Below are 7,062 nucleotides of genomic sequence, written 5' to 3' on the forward strand. Positions count from 1 at the left end.
ATGGCTAAACGTGTGAAAATATACAGGATGATGTGGCTAAACGTTTAATATAAAGTACGATGTGGCTAGACGTTAAATATACAGGATGATACAGGACGATGTGGCTAAATGAATATACAGGGATACAGGACAATGTGGCTAGACATTAAATATACAGGAAGATGTGGCTAAACGTTAAATATACAGGACGATGTGGCTAAACGTTAAATATACAGGAAGATGTGGCTAAAACGTTTAATATAAAGGGATGAATATACAGGACGATGTGTCTAAAACGTTAAATATACAGGATGATGTGGCTAAACGTTTAAATATAAAGTACGATGTGGCTAGGACGTTAAATAATACAGGAAGATGTGGCTAAACGTTTAATATAAAGTACGATGTGGCTAGACATTAAATATACAGGAAGATGTGGCTAAACGTTAAATATACAGGACGATGTGTCTAAACGTTAAATATACAGGATGATGTGGCTAAACGTTTAATATAAAGTACGATGTGGCTAGACGTTAAATATACAGGACGATGTGGCTAAACGTTAAATATACAGGACGATGTGGCTAAACGTTAAATATATACAGGAAGATGTGGCTAGACGTTAAATATACAGGACGATGTGGCAAAACGTTTAATATAAAGTACGATGTGGCTAGACGTTAAATATACAGGACGATGTGGCTAAATATACAGGACGATGTGGCTAGACATTAAATATACAGGAAGATGTGGCTAAACGTTAAATATAAAGGACGATGTGTCTAAACGTTAAATATACAGGAAGATGTGGCTAAATGTTGAATATACAGGACGATTTGGCTAAATGATAAATATACAGGATGATGTTGCTAAACGTTGAATATACAGGACGATATGTGGCTAGACTTTTAATACACAGGACGATATGGCTAGACATTAAATATACAAGATGGAGTGGCTAAACCGATGTGGCTAAATATACAGGACGATTGTGGCTAAATGTTCAATATAAAGGAAGATGTGGCTAAACGTTGAATATACAGGATGTTGTGGCTAGATATTAAATATACAGGAAGATGGGCTAAACCTACAGGACAATGTGGCTAGATGTTAAAGATACAGGACGATGTGGCTTAACATTAAATATACAGGACGATGTGGCTAGATGTTAAATACATAGGACGATATGGCTAGACTTTAAATATACAGGACGATGTGGCTAAATGTTGAATATACAGGACGATGTGGCTAAATGAGACAGGACGATGGGCTAAATGTTAAATATACAGGACCATGTGGCTGACAACATTCATCTTATAGACAATTTAATATGGCTAAAAATCAAAATATACCACCCAATATCCATAAAGATATATGGCGGAATTTGACACCCAATATCCATGAGTATATATAATTAGTTAAGTGTGTTGTGTAGGTGAGATAATAGAATGCCCAAGTGTATGATTTGGCTAGAGTCAGAAAGAGGATTTTTAGAGCTTAAAATCTTTTAATTAAGTTAAAGCAAAATCCGAGATTATGCTGAGTTTTACTGGCCATAACATAGGACAGAAGATGTTTGGTCTGGATGTCTGCAAAGTGATCAGCTCATTTGGTTGTGTGATACAATGTTTCGTCTGGATGTCTGCAAAGTGATCAGCTCATTTGGTTGTGTGATACAATGTTTGGTCTGGATGTCTGCAAAGTGATCAGCTCATTTGGTTGTGTGATACAATGTTTGGTCTGGATGTCTGCAAAGTGATCAGCTCATTTGGTTGTGTGATACAATGTTTCGTCTGCAAAGTGATCAGCTCATTTGGTTGTGTGATACAATGTTTTGGTCTGGATGTCTGCAAAGTGATCAGCTCATTTGGTTGTGTGATATACAATGTTTCGTCTGGATGTCCTGCAAAGTGATCAGCTCATTTGGTTGTGTGATACAATGTTTCGTCTGCAAAGTGATCAGCTCATTTGGTTGTGTGATACAATGTTTCGTCTGGATGTCTGCAAAGTGATCAGCTCATTTGGTTGTGTGATACAATGTTTCGTCTGCAAAGTGATCAGCTCATTTGGTTGTGTGATACAATGTTTCGTCTGGATGTCTGCAAAGTGATCAGCTCATTTGGTTGTGTGATACAATGTTTCGTCTGCAAAGTGCAAAGTCTACAAAGTGATCAGCTCATTTGGTTGTGTGATACAATGTTTCGTCTGGATGTCTGCAAAGTGATCAGCTCATTTGGTTGTGTGATACAATATTTCGTCTGGATGTCTGCAAAGTGATCAGCTCATTTGGTTGTGTGATACAATGTTTGGTCTGGATGTCTGCAAAGTGATCAGCTCATTTGGTTGTGTGATACAATGTTTGGTCTGGATGTCTGCAAAGTGATCAGCTCATTTGGTTGTGTGATACAATGTTTTCGTCTGGATGTCTGCAAAGTGATCAGCTCATTTGGTTGTGTGATACAATGTTTCGTCTGGATGTCTGCAAAGTGATCAGCTCATTTGGTTGTGTGATACAATGTTTCGTCTGCAAAATGATCAGCTCATTTGGTTGTGTGATACAATGTTTCGTCTGGATGTCTGCAAAGTGATCAGCTCATTTGGTTGTGTGATACAATGTTTCGTCTGCAAAGTGATCAGCTCATTTGGTTGTGTGATATACAATGTTTGGTCTGGATGTCTGCAAAGTGATCAGCTCATTTGGTTGTGTGATACAATGTTTCGTCTGGATGTCTGCAAAGTGATCAGCTCATTTGGTTGTGTGATACAATGTTTCGTCTGGATGTCTGCAAAGTGATCAGCTCATTTGGTTGTGTGATACAATATTTCGTCTGGATGTCTGCAAAGTGATCAGCTCATTTGGTTGTGTGATACAATGTTTGGTCTGGATGTCTGCAAAGTGATCAGCTCATTTGGTTGTGTGATACAATGTTTCGTCTGGATGTCTGCAAAGTGATCAGCTCATTTGGTTGTGTGATACAATGTTTCGTCTGGATGTCTGCAAAGTGATCAGCTCATTTGGTTGTGTGATACAATGTTTCGTCTGGATGTCTGCAAAGTGATCAGCTCATTTGGTTGTGTGATACAATGTTTGGTCTGGATGTCTGCAAAGTGATCAGCTCATTTGGTTGTGTGATACAATGTTTCGTCTGGATGTCTGCAAAGTGATCAGCTCATTTGGTTGTGTGATACAATGTTTGGTCTGGATGTCTGCAAAGTGATCAGCTCATTTGGTTGTGTGATACAATGTTTGGTCTGGATGTCTGCAAAGTGATCAGCTCATTTGGTTGTGTGATACAATGTTTCGTCTGCAAAGTGATCAGCTCATTTGGTTGTGTGATACAATGTTTGGTCTGGATGTCTGCAAAGTGATCAGCACATTTGGTTGTGTGATACAATGTTTCGTCTGCAAAGTGATCAGCTCATTTGGTTGTGTGATACAATGTTTGGTCTGGATGTCTGCAAAGTGATCAGCTCATTTGGTTGTGTGATACAATGTTTCGTCTGGATGTCTGCAAAGTGATCAGCTCATTTGGTTGTGTGATACAATATTTCGTCTGGATGTCTGCAAAGTGATCAGCTCATTTGGTTGTGTGATACAATGTTTCGTCTGGATGTCTGCAAAGTGATCAGCTCATTTGGTTGTGTGATACAATGTTTCGTCTGGATGTCTGCAAAGTGATCAGCTCATTTGGTTTGTGTGATACAATGTTTCGTCTGGATGTCTGCAAAGTGATCAGCTCATTTGGTTGTGTGATACAATGTTTGGTCTGGATGTCTGCAAAGTGATCAGCTCATTTGGTTGTGTGATACAATGTTGTCTGGATGTCTGCAAAATGATCAGCTCATTTGGTTGTGTGATACAATGTTTCGTCTGGATGTCTGCAAAGTGATCAGCTCATTTGGTTGTGTGATACAATGTTTTCGTCTGCAAAGTGATCAGCTCATTTGGTTGTGTGATATACAATGTTTGGTCTGGATGTCTGCAAAGTGATCAGCTCATTTGGTTGTGTGATACAATGTTTCGTCTGGATGTCTGCAAAGTGATCAGCTCATTTGGTTGTGTGATACAATGTTTTCTGATGTCTGCAAAGTGATCAGTCATTTGGTTGTGTGATACAATTTTCGTCTGCAAAGTGATCAGCTCATTTGGTTGTGTGATACAATGTTTGGTCTAGATGTCTGCAAAGTGATCAGCTCATTTGGTTGTGTGATACAATGTTTCTGGATGTCTGCAAAGTGATCAGCTCATTTGGTTGTGTGATACAATGTTTCGTCTGGATGTCTGCAAAGTGATCAGCTCATTTGGTTGTGTTACCTGCCTTTGCTTGGAATGTATTCATTTGTTGTGATAGCTAGATCATTGGAAACAATGTTGTAAACGGTTGTGAACATTAGTAAACGGTTGTCACAGGGTATTTCCTTAATTTTAATGTTGTACAGATGATATGATATGAGTTTTTTTTTTCTTTATTAAATTCTATTCTTGTTTGATAAGCTATGATGTTTTTGAATAACTTATTAATGACAGTAATAATTCAATGTAAAACAGTTTGATGTCATAACATGGAATAGATTTATATTCATACATTTGCACGAATTATATTAACAGGTATAAACCAGTGACATCTGGTTTAGACAGTTTATGCTATAATAATATCTTAAAAACAATGCTAAGCACACTCATTTCTAGTGCAAAGCTTCAATTCTGAAACAAAAAGCTGCACACGACATTGTATATGGTTACAGAATCTCACAGCTGGATACATGTAAAGATGTTTCCTTTATTAGTCTTGGTGTTTTTCAATACACTGCCATTTTGATTTATATCTATGAATACTAAATGTTTAATGGCTGGTAATTTTTGCTTTTAATGTCCACCTACATTTTGTCTAAAAAAAAACAAACAACATGTTACGTATACTTCAAGAGAAATTTCAAGAAAGATAACCAGATATCTGTTTGATGACCAATCTATGATTATCTCCCTTCCATTACTAGGATTTTCAGTGTGTGATGATACATAATGATTAGCTAGTCTCAACTGATCATGATAGGTCATGGTCAATGTATCAAAGGTCAAAGTCACCGGGTTACCATTTGTTATATTTTAGTTTGAACAAAAATCACAATATTGTGCTGTTGATATAAATTATGTTTAATCATTATGAAGCTATTCAGAATTAGACAAGGCTTATTATCAGGGGTCACAATCACAGGATCCAAGATCAGAGGTCACAGACATCAGATGATCCTGATATCATATCTTCTTTAATGGCAATGTTCCATGGCCAGTTGCTTGGAATCTTTTGAAAGAAGGGCTTTTAGTAGACTCTGAAACCCCATTTTGCTCAGTTATTAACCCTTTAATAAGGGTCTGTCTGTCTGTCTGTCTGTCCGTTGGTCTTTCTTGCTGGCTGTAACGTTTGGTTTCTGTGCAATAACTGCCACAAATTTTCAGCGATTTTTTTAATTTGTAATTGATCACATGGTTAAATGTGCCAAGGGCTCAGATGAGTTTGCTCGGCACTTTTATCACTTTCAACAGTATTTGGTTGAGTTACATGTATGGCTCTTTGATTAACGAAAAACATTATTTTTATCTGTTTTCGTTCAATAAATCTCGCAAATATTACCAGATTTTCTCAAAACTTGGTAACATGGTTAAATGTCTCTGGGCCTTTTATTGTACTTTTTGGCTATAAATTCCAGGAATTTGCTTGTTATTTCAACAATTATGTATGTATATATAATTTTTTTTGCAAATATTATGTACAATCCGTTGATGTTGAAAGCGAGCAAAATACCTTATTGGTATTGCAATGCTACACGAAATGTTCTCAGTAATCATAACTCGTGTGTATGTCTTTATGTTTTTAAGGTCATTTAAAGATGCTCAACCGCCGACAGAGCATAAATGATATTCATCATTTGAACAATAATTTGTGTTTAATCGTGTATATATATGTCTAATTAACACAAAAAATAATATAAAATGAATAATTTTGCCTTTGGTGCATGCGCAATCATTAATTTATTCCATATAGGATATAGTGCTACGGAATTTTTTCGGGATGCAATTAATTATTTTTTATATTTTTAACTTGAAGTAAAATTAGAAGTTCAAAGTTTTCTATGGTGGTAATGGTGTAAAGTAAGTAACATTTGTAACTGAAGAAAAATACTAAATTGTCTGCTCCTGTTTTTGATAGTGAAAACATACCATTTGTCAGTGGTGGAGCATCTTTAATTTGTGATGATTAACTACATGTATGAAATAGCATTTACTTGAATTATGCCATTTTGACAATCAGTGACAATGTTATATGGAATGTCTCTACATCACAGGGATACATCAGAGATATTTCTCTATGATAATTCTCTTACGCTAGTGTTTAGTCTGGTTTGTTTTTTCTGAATGTTTGTAATCTCCTGTTGTATATTGAGGAAGACTCTCCCGATATAGTGTGCTTACACAACTCTTAACACACAAGTTATTACATATATAATGTTACTGTACTTGTCAACCTGGAATTTATCATTTTATCTCTTTATACATTACATCTATCAACCTATAGTATGATAACTGGTCAAATATGTTAAATAAGACATATCACAACATATACTTCAGGTGTACTATCTGTAATATTGCACCGTAAACTATGTACATGTACTGAAATGAAGAAGGAAGTAAAGATTTAGTGGGAAAAAAAAACAGAAATATTGTCTGCTTATATATAATGTACATGTACTGAAATGAAGAAGGAAGTAAAGATTTAGTGTGAAAAAAACACAGAAATATTGTCTGCTTATATATAATGTCATGGCTACCAGCGGTATGAATAAACAATTTCTGAAGCTGTTTTTAAGCTGAGTTCAAGGTCATTCATTTGAACAAACTTGATAGCCCTTCATTCTAGCATGTCACAGGCCAAATATCAGGTCTCTAGGCCTCTTAGTTATTCACAAGAAGTTGTTTAAAGATTTTAGCCTATTTAACCTCTGTAACCTTGAATGAAGATCAAGGTCATTCATTTGAACAAACTTGGTAGCCCTCCGTCTTAGCATGCAACATACCTAATATCA

Source organism: Argopecten irradians, chromosome 14 (assembly GCF_041381155.1).
Source record: "Argopecten irradians isolate NY chromosome 14, Ai_NY, whole genome shotgun sequence".
NCBI classification, from domain to species: domain Eukaryota; kingdom Metazoa; phylum Mollusca; class Bivalvia; order Pectinida; family Pectinidae; genus Argopecten; species Argopecten irradians.